Consider the following 14,891-nt stretch of genomic DNA (forward strand, 5'->3'; position numbering starts at 1 on the left):
GGAAGACTTTTTTAATTTTTAAAAGAAATCCTCCAGGGATGGGAAGGAGCAGATGAAGCTGTTTCTTTAGGCTCCCTTCATCCCTTCCCCAAAACCATTTACATGTAGGTTTCACTTTTCTATTTGCTTAATGAAAAATGCATTCATTCATTTGTTCATTCAATAAGCACTAATAGGTAGTATTTATGTAGTCTTTTGCAAGGGGCTTTACATATATGTTAACTCATTTGATTCTCACAATAACCCTGGGAGGTAAGTGCTATTATTATTCACATTTTACAGATGAGGAAGTTGAGGCAGAGAGATTAAGCAACAGCTAGTTACTAAATGATACAACTATTTGATGTCTGAGGTAGGATTTAAAAAACCCAACAACTCTTGCCTTCTGTTTTAGAATAAATACTAGTATTGGTTCCAAGGCAGTAAGGGCTAGGCAACTGGGGTTAAGTGATAGCTAGGAAGTATCTGAAACTAGATTTGAACCCAAGACCTCTCATCATTAGGCCTGGCTCTCTATCTGCTGAGCCACATAGTTGCTCCCTGAGGTTGGATTTGAGGAATCATTTCTTGCTAATTCCAAGTCCCATATTCTATCCATTGTGCCACATTGTTGCCTCAACAAAAACTAATTAAGTTGGGGGCTCAGTGGATTGAGAGCCAGACCTAGAGACGGGAGGTCCTAGGTTCAAATCTGGCCTCAGATACTTCCCAGCTGTGTGACCCTGGGCAAGTCACTTAACCTCTATTACCTTATCACTCTTCTGCCTTGGAGCCAATACACAATATTGACTGCAAGATGGAAGGTAAGGGTTTTTATTTTTAAAAATTCATTAAATTATGAAAATCAATAAAAACAGTCTCTGTCCTCAAGGAACACAACTTGTAGGGACTTTACAGACTATCTCTGTCTTCCCAATCTGGTACCTGTAAAAACCTCATATCCCTCTATTCCTTCCTTAAAGTGGTTTTCTAGCTTTTGCTTAAATAATGTCAGAGATGGGGAACTCACTACCTTTAGAGGCAGCCTATATAGTCTTAATGACTTCAGAGTCACCATGATGGTTTACCAATGGATGCTTGTTCCTCATTCTTCTCAGACCTCCATAATATGGAATGTTCCTCCAAATTCTGTGCTTGGCACCCTCCTTTATGCTCTGTCTTGGGATTTCATTCACTCCTGGGGCTTCAGTGACTTTATCTGTACAGAAATTCCTAAACCTATTTGTCATGGACTGAGCTCTTTTCTTGTGTGTGTGTGTGTGTGTGTGTGTGTGTGTGTGTGATGAGCTCCTTTGCTAGCTGGGTGAAACTTCTCAGAATATTTTAAAAATATATAATATAAAATACATAGAAATATGAAGAAACCAGTTATATTTAGATATGATTATTAAGATAATTTTAGAAAGTTCATGGACCCCAACCTAAGAATCCCTCCTTTAGTTTCATGTCTCCAGCGAATGGCTGCTCAGTTTTTCCACTTTGACATCTTTACTAGCATCTCAACCACCAATTTAAAGTAAACTCATCCCCATTTCCTCTTAAATTAGTCTATGCTCTTACTTTCTCTTTTTTCTTTCCTTTCCCTTCCCTTACCTTCTGCCTTAGAATTAATATTATGTATTACTTCCAAGGCAGAAGAGCCATAAGGGATAGGCCGTGGGGGTTAAGTGATTTGCTCAGGGTCATATAGCCAGAAAGTATCTCAGGTCAGATTTGAACACAGGACCCACCCCCATTTCTATCCACTGAGCCATCTAGCTGCCCCCTTCTCTATTTCTTTTGATGGGATCAACATTCTCCCAGTCACACCTTTTTCCGTCCTTCCCTCATTATCTTTACATTTTCCTTCTTTGTCACTCCTTCAGCTCATATTGGTCCCCTCTTCCACATTCCACAAGTTCTATATATACCATTAAGACATAGAGATAGTTACATTTTTGTTGTTCAGTTATTTCAGTTGTGTTCGACTCTTCATGACCGCATTTGGATTTTTCTTGGCAAAGATACCGGAGTGGTTTGCCATTTCCTTTTCCAGATGATTTTTTAGATGATGAACTAAAATCAACAGGGTTAAGGGACTTGCCCAGGGTCACAAAGCTAGGAGATGTCTGAAGCCAGATATGAACTTATGAAGATGAGTCTTCCTGACTTCAGGCCTGGTCCTCAGTCCACTGTCCCACCTAGGAGGCTTAATATGAGGGAACCCCCAAATATTTCCTTAGCACTTGTTATAGTGTCAAAAATTCCAGGATTAGAAATTTATTTCTTTGTTTTTAAAAATGTTCCTCTCCAGGGGCAGCTGGGTAGCTCAGTGGGTTGAGAGCCAGGCCTAGAGACAGGAGGTCCTAGGTTCAAATATGGCCTCAGACACTTCCCAGCTGTGTGACCCTGGGCAAGTCACTTGACCCCCATTGCCTACCCTTACCACTCTTCCACCTATAAGTCAATACACAGAAGTTAAGGATTTAAAATTAAAAAAAAAATGTTCCTCTCCTAGAGTAGTATTTCCAGATTGAAAATTATCTTATAAAACAGTAATCATAAAAAAAGATCTGATATTGGTTGAAAAAGAAGGAAGTAGATCAATGGAATAGAATAGATAAAAAAGAATCCGAAACAATTGAACTAAATAACCCAGTCTTCAATAAACTGGAGAACATAAATTACCTACATAAGAACTCTCTATTTGTCAAAAATCACTGGGAAAACTGGATAGTAGTTTGGCAGAAGTTAGGTTTGGACCAAAATAGACAGCAATAAACTCAAAATGGATACATGACCAGAATATTAAAGGTTAAACCATAAAAAAATTAAATGAGAACCAGATCATATATCTTTCATAGCTTTATCTCAGGGGGCGAGATGTGATGACAAGAGATAAAATAGATAATCCTCTTTACATGAAATGGAAAATCTTCTGCATGAACAGAATTTATTTAACTAGAATAAAAAAGGAAGCAGTTGATTGGGAAAATATCCTTTCATCAAATATCTCTAAGGGTTTGCTAGCCCATCATATGGGACCAACCATTCTGGAAAGGAACTTGAAACCACGATCTTAAAGGTATTGTTCAGTCATTTTTAGTCATGTCCAACTCTCCATGACCCTGTTTAGTTTTTTTTTTTTTGGCAGTCACTGGAGTGGTTTGCCATTCCTTCTGCAGCTTTTTTTTTCCAAATGAGGAAATTGAGGCAAACAGTGTTAAGTGACTTGTCTAGAGTTACATAGATAGTAAGTTTGTGAGGCCAGATTTGAATTCATAAAGTTGAGTCTTTCTGATTCCAAGCCTTGTGTCTTCCTGTCCACCTACCTGCCCAGATTTATAGGTATTAAACTGTTTATATTCTTTAACCCAGTGACACCACTACTAGGCTTATACCTCAGAGATGCCAAAGAAAAAACAAAAGATCCAGAGATATAAACCTATGTCTAACATCTCTTTTTGTTGTAGCAAAGCAGTGGAAATAAAAGGGATCCCATAAATTGGGGAATTAATAAAAAATTATGGTATATGAATTTAATGGAGTATTATTGTTAAGAACAACATTATTAAAGAGGTAGTTTCAGAAAAATCTGGGAAGAGAAGACTTATATGAACTGATGCAGAGTGAAAAAAGCAGAACCAGGAGAATAACTTATATAATAACAACAAGGAAAATGAAGGGGGGGGGGACAACTTAAAAAAAACTTAGGTACTCTGATCAACATAATATCCAATCATGATTCCAGAAAGCCAGAAGTGAAACATATTATCCACCTCCTGAAAAAGAGGTAATATACCAGAATAAGACATATTTTCTTTTTATTTTTTTAAACCTATACCTTCCATCTTAGAATCAATATTGATTCCAAGACAGAAGAATGGTAAGGGCTAGACAATAGAGGTCAAATCACTTACCCAGAGTCACACAGCTGGGAAATAGATGAGGTCAGATTTGAACCCAGCAGAACCTCTCATTTCTAGGTCTGGCTTTCAATCTACTGAGCCAGCTAGCTACCCCAAACACATACATTTTCAGATATAGCCAATGCAGGAATTTGTTTTACTTGATTATTTATATTTATTAAGAGTTTTTTTCTCTTTATTTTTTGGTGGGGAGAGGGGAAAGGAGTTGGTAAGAAGAAAACAGATAGTGATAAAGTTGCCCAAAAAAGGGGGAAAAACAAAAGGAAGATACTAAAGAATTTTTATAATAAGCAGAAGAAAACAGAAGAAAAGTCCAGAAGGAAATCAATCAATCAGCTAGCATTTATTTGCACCAGCTATGTGCCAGGTACTATGCAAAGTGCTAGGGATACAAAGAAATAGGAAAAACAATCTCTGGCTTCAAGGAGTTCAGACCTTTAATGAGGGAGACAACATGCAAAAATGTATAAACAAGATATAAACAGGATAAATTGGAGATAATTTAACAGAGGGAAAACACTAGCAGTAAGGGGATTGGACAAAAAAGTCCCTGACTTCAAGGAGCTCATAGTCTAATGGGAAACAGACAAGCTAGATAATTTTGAAAGTTAGATGTCAATTTTTTTATAGACATAAAAGGAAAAGCAAGCTGCATGTAATAGAAATTCAATTTCATGTATAATCCAATTTTTCTGTTCTACTTTTATATGGAAATGTTCATTTTATTTGTTGCTAATTTCAGAAAAAAAGAAAAGAGGAAAAAAAGTAGGGGGAAAAAGCCTTCACAAAGATATAGGACCAAAAAGCATTCCCTAGAAGATAAGTAGTTAAAGGAAAATGAACAAACTGTTCTCAAAAGAACTGCAAACTACTAACAACCATATGAAAGGATGCTCCAAATCACTAGTAAGAGAAATGCAAACCCAAACCACTTTGAGGTTTTAACCCATCTTTAGCTAATTGGAAAAGATGAGAAAAGTTGAAAATAATCATTATTAGAAGGCTTGGGGAAAGATAGACATTTTAGTGAATTGTTGCAACCATTCTAGAAGGCAATTTGGAATATTAAGATGATTACAATGTCCATATATTTCAATCCAGAAATCCCAAGATTCAGAATATGCCACAAGAAGGTCAATGATAAAAAGAAAGGTCTCTGTGAACCATTAGTAGCGGTTTTCATAGTAGGGAAGAACTAGAAACAAAGTTGATGCCAGTGGATAGGGAAGTGAACTAAAGAAGTTGTGGTGTATGGAGTAACTTGTTCATCCTTCATTTTCTTTCTTTCTTTTTTAATTAATGGAATTTATTTCTAAGAATCTCAGCCCCTTCCTGCATCATAAGAGGCATCATCCAGCAAACAAATATGTATATATAGATTATGTTGTTTTTGTTTCCCTTTTTCAGTTCATTCTCTGGAGGTGAACATTTACAGGTTATCCTTCCAATATTAAGTCTATAGCTGTATATAATGTTCTCTTGGTTCAACTCATTTTGCTGTTCATTATCTCATGCAGTCCTTTCCAAGTTTTTTTTTTAATTAGCCAGCTCATCGTTTCTTATGGCACATTAGGATTCCATCATAATCATACACTACAAATTGTTTAGCCATTCTACCACTGATGGACACTCCTTCAATTTCCAATTTCTTTTCCAGCACAAAGAGAGCTACTATAAATATTTTGGAACATATAGATTCTTTTCCATTTTCCCTCTTCTCTTTCATCCTTCTTTTTCAAAGATGACCAATGACTCCATGAGGGTTATGTCTTGACTTGCTCATGAATTGGATTTAAGTGAGATAGAGTTATAGGAAGTAATCAGTCTCACTCTCTCTCCCGGAATCATCTAAGTCCAGGGCAAGACAAAAATCAGGACAACTAGAGATGGCAGTCAGTAGGTTGGAACAATGGATTGAGTGCTAGACTTCTAGTCAAGGGCAACTGAGTTCAAATCCTGCCTCAGACCTTACTACTTGTGTGGCTCTGGACAAGTAAGTCACTCAGCCCCTCAGTGCCTGAGTTTGCTCATCTATAAAATGAGGATAATAATAGTAGCAATCTCACAGGATCCTTTTTGATTCTCAAATGAAATGACATATGTAAAATGCTTTGCAAATCATAAAGTGTTATGTAAATGCTAGACATTATTATTATAGCTTTTGATTTGGCCTCATCTTCATTTCTGAATCCTTTTATCCGGTGAGTCAGACATCCCTTGTAACAAATGTGGAGGAAAAAAGTTTAGAAATATAATCAATACCTACATTGAGTCTTATATGCAATATTTCACACCCTTAGTCCCCCACTTATGACAAGAGGGGATGGAGGTGGAATTTGTTTAACTAGGGTAGCTGGCACATGTTTAACAAGTAGGTTTCTGAAAAAATAATACACAAATGATATACTTTTAGGATTATCTTTATTATTAACATTTCCCCCCTCACTTTCTTAGGTCTAGGTAATCAACAAAACATATGTAGCATTTGTTGATTCTGAGTCAGTAGGCTACACCACATGTCTGCATTAGGGGAATACTATCTCTCTCTCAGAGATAGATAGAGATAGATAGATAGATAGATAGATAGATAGATAGATAGATAGATAGATAGATAGATAGATAGATATAGATAGATATAGATAGATAGATAGATAGATATAGATAGATAGATAGATAGATAGTACATATATTATCATTTTGTGGTTCAGTCATGTCCAACTTTTTGTGACTCCATCCATGGGGTTTTCTTGGCAGATACCAGAGTGACTTGTCATTTCCTTCTCCAGTGTGTCCCCATTTTATAGATGAGGAACTGAGGCAAATAGGAATTAAGTGATTTGCCCAGGGTCACACAACTAGTAAGTGTCTGAAGTCAAATTTGAACTCAGGTCTTCCTGACACTAGACCTGGTGGTCTATTCACTGTATCAGCTAGTTGCCTATGAGAATTTATTTTTCATCTACTGCATTAAATCTTATATCAGGGACCTGGAATAGAAAGACCCCAAATTCCTACATATTAGGGAGAATTATTGTGTATTCCTGTGTCTGAGATCTGGGTCAGAGATTCCTTCAAGTCTTGCTTTTTGCATTTTCTTTGTCTTTAGAAATCTCAAAGAATACTTTCCTTTTTAACAGAATTTGATTAATAAATGAAGAGGAGGAAGATTCTTTTTCCTGTGTGGATGGGTAGGGATGATGATTTGGTGGATCACCTCTTAATTAGCTATTCACCAATTAGAGATATCTTGTGATGTTTAAGGGAGGATCTGAATGAGTTCCTAAAACAATTAAGCTGCTCTATCAAGATTCCCTGTCTGTGGTCATTCCAGAGAGTTATACACCATATGTCACAATATCCATTATGATGCTGGCCTAACCAATAAATGGATATATTCAATGAACCTATATTTCTTACCCAAAATCAGTGTCTCAAGATAATTTTAATCATAATATGCCCCATACATAATCATGCACAGGATAATTTGAGAAGGGAAAAAACACTAACATTGAGAGAGAACAAAAAAGACTTCCTGAAGGAAATGGTATAAAAGTGGAGTTTTTGATGAAGTTAGGGATTTAAAGAACTGAATGTGATGAGGGTGGCTTGAGATATATAACCTGTATAAACCAGGAAGCAGGTGCTGAAATGTCCAATAGGCCAGTTTCATGGAAAAGGAGAGTGTATCAAACAGTCATGTGAAATAAACTTGGAAAGATAAGCTCAAGGGCAGTTTTGAAGGGCTTTAAATGTCAAATTGGTGGGTTTACAGTTTATCCTAGAAGGAAGCAGGGAATCACTGAAGGTGCTTGAGCAGAGTTGTGGTGGCAGGAACAAACTCAGAGTTGAGGGACCTTATTGTGGGGAGGATGGATTGGAGAGGAGAGAATTGAGAAGCTGGGAAGATACATGTTTTCCTCTCCATTTCCCTGCTTTATTCTTTTTGTGTACTGACCCTTTTGTTAGCGTCTGTAGCCAAACTCCTAGGAGATATGCTGAAAATATTCTATTCCCATGTAGCCATCACAATCCACATGGAGATATAGTTCACAAGGATATTTTGTTTCTTCCTCTGTCTGTTTGTGTGTGAGTGAGAGAGAAGAAGACAGACAGAGACAGAGAGAAGAGGGGAGAGACAGAGGGACAGAGAGATAAAAGAAGAGGAGAGAAGGAAAGGAGAAGAGGAAAGAGAGAGGAAAGACAGAGACAGAGATAGAGGTATAGAGAAACGGAGAGAGAGAGAGAGAGAGAGAGAGAGAGAGAGAGAGAGAGAGAGAGAGAGAGAGAGAGAGAGGAGGAGGAGGAGAAGGGAGAGGGAGCAAGGGAGAAATAGGCTATACAAGCTAGAGAGTATATTAGGGTGAATGAGTGTTCAGTGACTGTAGATGAAGGTGTGAGAGTATGTGACTCAATCCAAACACTTCTAAGGCTTCCTGTAAATAAGAGGATAAAGCTGTATTTATAGCTTTTCTGTCCTGTTCCTGTCCCCTTCTCTCTTGCCTTCTCTTTCCACTGGTCTCAGGCACTTCTCAACAGGCTAAAAATATGGTCTTTGGGAGAAGCTGTAGCAGGGACTTACAAAGGGAGAAGTTGGCTTGGCACAGAGTGATAGGCAGGGAGAGTCCCCTGCCTAGTGACTGTACAAGAGAGCTCAGGAGGACCCAGGAGAAGGACCCCACTCTTTCACAGCCTATGAACTGTGATGAAGCCAAGTCCCACCTCCTGGGAGGAACTGGCCTGAGGTCCATAGGCAGGAGGAAGGAGAGGAGGGAGGGAAGGAGAGAGGCTGAGCTGCTCTGGCCAGGGCCTGGGTAGCACTTGGCTGCCCACAGAGCATATTTTCTGCTCAGACACAGTAGTAATTTGGCCAATTGCTGAGTCCATTAGCGTGAGTGGTATTGAGTTGTTGGCACTACAGGAAGACAGCCCAGCGCCCCACAAAATGTAGCCTATATTTCTTCCTCTCTCCCCTAGTGAGGAGAGGGGAAGGTATTGGATTGAGGGTCAGAGGAGCTGGATTCAAATTCTGGTTCTTGTACTTATCTCTATCATTGTGGGAAATGATTTAATCAATCAGCAAGCTGCTGGGGAAGCTATCTTTCTGAACTTCAGTTTCTTCATCTATTAAAGGCATTGGACCCAGTGACTGTAAAGATTCTTACCAGTTCTAAATCCTTTGATCTGATAAGATTCAAATTTTTGAGGGCAGGGATTCTTCTCATGATAGCTTTAGTCTTCCCAGTTGTGATTAGAAAAGTGCCTGGCTTATAAATGACATTTAATTATTGTTTATTGATTGACTGATCCTAGGACTCCAAGGCTATCAGGTTTATATTTGCTCAAATTCATCTCTTCTGGGCAGTGGGGTGGTGGATTGGGCACAAGGCCTGGAGTTAGGAAGACCTGAGTTCAAATGTGACCTCAGACAATTAGTAGCTGTGTGACCCTGGGAAAGTCACTTAACTCTGCCTCAGTTTCTTTATCTGTCAAATCAATTGGAGTAGGAAATGGCAAATCACTCCAGTGTCTTTGCCAAGAAAGCCCTAGATGATGTCATGAAGAGTAAGGCATGACTGAACAACAACATCTCCTAGCTCCATCAGGCATTTCTAAGACTCCCATACCTCTACTGTTCTGAGATTTCCTTAAAATGACCCTAGCCTGGAAGTTCAGCAGATATTCACTGGCCAGATCCAACTGTTGATTAGATCTGTTTCTGACCTAGGCTGATTTGGTCCTTCTGAGGCACTCTGGTGCCCCTCACTCTTAAGGGGTTTCCATATTGGTCCTGAACTTGATTTGGGCACCAGATCCACTTTAGCATTTCTGCTTCTCAGAACCATGGAGTTCAAGTGATCCATCTGCCTTGACATCCCCAAGAACAAGGATTATGGGAGTGAAGTTTCATTATCTAGGCAAATTCTTAAGGAAATAGTTTTAGTCTTTCAAATACTTAATCCATCTCTAATCAACTGGTAGCCAAGTGTTTGTGATTTGCATTGACTTTTGGTATACAAATGGGGTTGCCAAAAGTACTTGAAAACAGATGATCAGATCATGGGATATTAGAGCAGAATTTAGAAATCATCTAGTCTAACTCATTATTTTACAGATGAGGAAACTGAAATCCAAAGAAGTGACTTATCCAAGGTCACATAGCAGGTTGTCTATTAATTCAGGGTACTTTCCAGTTCTCCACAATATCACCCAGTTGTAGAAAGAAAAAATGTTTAATTGGGAAGTGATTGGGAAGGGTTGAGTCCCTTAGAGGTCCAAGACTTATGACTATTACTCTAATAACAAATTTCTTGGACAGCCCAGAAAATGTGTTCAATTAGGATGAAGAGGAGAGGGGTGTGCACATTTTGAGAATTGGCCAAAGGACAGAGATCAATTTAATAAAGAAAACTTGTATTAATTATCTCAGAGGTTATCTAATCCAACCCCTACCCAAATAAAATCTCTGTGATAGACCTGAGAAGTGGCCATTCAGCCTTTGCTTGTAATTGGAACCTGCTATATTCAAAGGCAGTCCATTTCAATTTTGGATAACTCTAATCATTGGAAATTTTTTTCCTTTTGTTGTTATTGTTAAGTCATGTTCATCTGTTTGTGAACCTATTTTGGTTTTTTGGATTTTTTTGGAAAAGATATTGGAATGGTTTGCTATTTCCTTTTTCAGCTCATTTGACAGATGAGGAAACTGAGGTAAAAAGGGTTCAATAACTTGCTGGGAGTCATACAGTTATTCTGTGCCTGAGGCAGGATTTGAACCCAGGTTTTCTTGACTCTAGACTCTTTATTCTATCCAACAAGCCACCTAGTTGTCCCTATATCTATATTTGTCCTATATTAGAAATTAAGACTAATAAAATTTCAAGTGATTTATTAATTCATTTAAAAATAGCAATAATAAGACCATTACATGTTAACACAAATAATACTTTAATGAAAAATAACTATATTTTCTACCCCCCAAAATAGTGAGAATTGTGGCATTGTTTTACATGTTTTTGCAAATTTCTTTAATGTATGCCTTAATAGAAGACAGCTGGATTCTCATATCTGCTTCTGCATTCAATCTGTCATAAGTTGTTTTAGTTGAAGTATCTGAAGAAAATCTGGCCTTACACAGATAAGTCTACGGAAAAGGGAGGAGTATTTTAATAGGCAAATACTATGCTAGTATTACTATATTATAAAAATGGTTTTGACATCTTGGACTCTGAAAGTATCTCTAGATACCCTGAAAGGGTCTCAGAGACCGTCAGGGATCCTCAGACTATATTTTGAGAATCATTAAATTAAATATCACTAGTTCCTTCAACCAATACTATGGCACAATCTCAAAGTCTTTCTTTTTTTAAACCCATACTTTCATCTTAGAATCAATACTGTGTATTGGTTCCAAGGCAAAAGAGCAGTAAGGGCTAGGCAATGGGGGTTAAGTGACTTGCCCAGGGTCACACAGCTGGGAAGTGTTGGAGGCCAGATTTGAACCTAGGACCTCCTGGCCTCGCTCTCAGTCCAATGAGCCACCAAGCTGCCACCTCAAATCCTTTCTAGATGCTTTCCAGGATATCATTATAAGTCCTAAAATGTGATGTTCAGGACCAAAGGTTGTGCTCAGTTTGATATGCAGTGTCAAATATAGGGGGAATGTTTCACTGCCTAATTCCTAGGTGTTATACTTTTCAATATGGCCTAATATCAAATTAGATTTTGGGGTTACTTATTCATATTATTGACTTGATACTGTTCTTCTCTTTCTGTAAAGCCCCTGGGTTGTTTTCAGATGAACCAGTCAGTATCTAGCTCCCCTGTCTTGTACTTAGGAAGTCCATTCATTCATTCATTCATTCATTCATTCAACTCAAGTCTCCTGTGACAGAGAATGAACTAGACATAGTCCTGCACATAATTTGTTATCCAGCCTGAGGCATCTCTGTTGGCTTTAGCTAGACCTGAGGTTGTCTAGCTTCTAACTGATTTGGACTCTTATGGTCTATGGGACTATATGGCATCATTTACCATGTCACATAATCCCAGAGTTGGTGGGGACCTTGAAGGGAACATCATCCACCCTGTACCTGAGCAAGAATTCCTCTGGTAATATCCCCAGTGAGCGGTCATTCAGCCACTTCTTGAGGCTCTCCAACTCAGGAGAGAATCCATTCTTGTCCAAGGTAGGACTATCCTGAGGCCAGAAGGGTCACACTTACTTTGTCCAATCATCTTGTGTGAGTGAGGTAGAATCCATTCTTTTTATTTTTAACCCTTTCCTACCATTTTAGAATCAATATTGTATATTTAAGAGCACTAAGGACTAGGCATCTGGGTTTAAGTGACTTGCCCAGGGTCACATAGCTAGGAAGTAACTGAGGCCAGATTTGAACCTAGGAACTCCAGTCTCTGGCTCTCAATCCACTGAGCCACTTAATTTGCCCCATAGGAGCTATTCTTCAGGAAAAGATCCCCAATCCCAGTTTCCATTCTAAGGTATCACACTATTCCCTTTGTGAAGTCCTTTCTAATGTCTTTCTTGCAATGGGAATCATGGACATCAAGCTAGGTGATCATATCACAATGCTACTGAAGGAAGCAGCATCTGAATGTGGGTGAGGAAGCCCCCTCCCCCTTCAGTATTCCCCTCCATAGTCTGAGGGAGTGAGAGAGGAGCAGAGAGCTAGATAACAAAGAGCCAACCAGGCAGCCTACACTTTCTGGCTTCATGTGGGTCCCCCAGGCAGAAAAGGTCTCAGAAAAGCTTGATAACTCATCCAATTTCAAACATATGAGCACAGGCATCTGGGTAGTTATATCTCTCATGAATCTATAGATCTATGAAGTGTATGTGTGTGTGTGTTTATGCATATTTAAGCATACCCACATGAGGGCTGGGCTCCTGATGACCCATCCCTGGGTTACTTCTGTTCTAGATGGCTGGTGCAGAAGGTCCCCCAGAACCCTCTTTTTCCTCTACCCCTCAGGCACTTTAGCTTCTCACAGAGAGATCAGTTGCTTTTGAGACCACAGCAGGGAGGCTGAACATATCTCCCTGACCACCATCTTTCTCCCCAAGAGCTTTCTCTTTACCTTAGACACATTCTACCCACCCACATCCATGACTCTGAGCATCTGCCTGGGTCTCTTTCTCTTTTTCTGATCTTGCTTCTAATTTCTGATGAGCTACTTTTCTTTGCAAATTAAGAGAGCTCCATGGTGATCTTGGCCCACTCCTCAGCTTAGAGTTTCTCATTCTAAATGAAAGGCACGAATCTGAGTCACAGGGGATATAGCTCCACTCTCTGCCTCATCCTGCCTTCTCCTGACCTCAGGGGAACAGGATGGAAGCTTTCTGTTTTTTCACCTTGTTTTTTGTTTCCCAGTAACCAATGCCTCCCTTCCCAACCAACCATCTCCTTCCTCCACCTGCCTACATCTGGGAGGCTAAAGAAAGAGAGAGAAGAATCACTGAGATTCCGTGGAATCCCATGGAGCCAGTCTCTCTTGGGATCAAAAGATGGATAGTTTAGAGGTCATCTAGTCCAACCCACTCATTTTGGAGAAGAGGAAACTGAAGGAGAAAAGGGCAAATTATGTGGCCAAAGTCACTCATCCAGGGTATAGGCATCAAGAGATAGAATCTGAACCCAAGTTTTCTGTCTCTAGAATCAGGGCTTTTTTTCATGCCTCAGGAATCAGTATTTGAACCCATATCCTATGACCCCCAATTCAGTGCTCTTTTCACACCACAGTGCCTCTACTGTGCATTCCATTGCTGAATGCCTTCCTCATATTCATGTCAGAGTGGAAGGAAGGCTATGAATCCCAGAGACTTTAAGGGGGAGAATGTGTCTATGAGGAGGACCTGGGCTACAATCCAGGAGCTTCTGGGGCAGCCAGAAGCATCTAGCCCCATTTCTAACCTGGAAGCCAATGTTTAATAATTGGCTTGGAAAAAAGTCACACTTTAAAGTTTAATCTACAATATTGACATTTTCTTCATCACCTCTTTAAGTTTAGATAATTCATAAAACAATCAAGCCCTGATTTGTAACAGTACCTTCAGATTTCTGGTGCTCATGCTGAACATTTAACAATCAGATCAGGGAGCTTCCTCTTTCTTATGCTCTTCTACAATTCCTTTACCAACTTGGCTACTAATAATAAACATGGACATATCCAACTAGAAATACTCAAGGTTATTCAATGAACAAACATATCTTGAGCACCTTTAAGGTGCGTTGATGCTTGGAGGAGAGTATATTCTAGTCCAGTGATGACAAATGTTTTAGAGAACAAGTGCCAGATCTTGCCCCCACCCCACACCCTCCCAGACTGAATGCCCTGCCTGCCCCACCTGCAAGAGAGCATGCCATGCCCCTCCCCCCCATTGAAAATCGAGTGTTCCCTGCCCCCACCCTTACCCCACACAGGTAGGGAGGAAGTGCTCTCATTGGACTGCTGGGCAGAGAGGAGGGTGAAGTGAGGAATGTCCTTAGCAAGTGTAGAGAGGGGGAGGGGAGTGGCTCAAGTTCTCTGCTCCCCTCCAGCTCTGCTGCCTGTGAGTCTCCTACCTTACTCCCTGTGCGCTCCCATTGGGCTGTCAGGCAGAGGGACAGGTTGTGAAAAAATGTCATCAGGTATGATGGAGGGGAGGGGAACAGCTCCACCCAAGTCCCTCTGCCTTTCTAGTAATGAACTTTGGGGGAAGGGGGTGCAGTGTGCCTGCCCACAGAGAGCACTCTGTACACCATCTCTGGCATCTGTGCCATAGGTTTGCCATCATTGTTCTAGTCAATTTACAATCTAGAAGTGAGAAATGTTGAGTAACACAAGACAGAATTCAGTACAAAAGAGGAGAGTTAACAAATGGTATGCTATTTTAGAGGGCAGTTAGGTGGCACAATGGATAGAGCTCTGGACCTGGGGTCAGGAAGACTTGAGTTCAAATTTTATTTCAGACATTCGGTAGCTGTA

This window comes from Gracilinanus agilis, chromosome 3 (assembly GCF_016433145.1).
Source record: "Gracilinanus agilis isolate LMUSP501 chromosome 3, AgileGrace, whole genome shotgun sequence".
Taxonomy (NCBI): Eukaryota; Metazoa; Chordata; class Mammalia; order Didelphimorphia; family Didelphidae; genus Gracilinanus; species Gracilinanus agilis.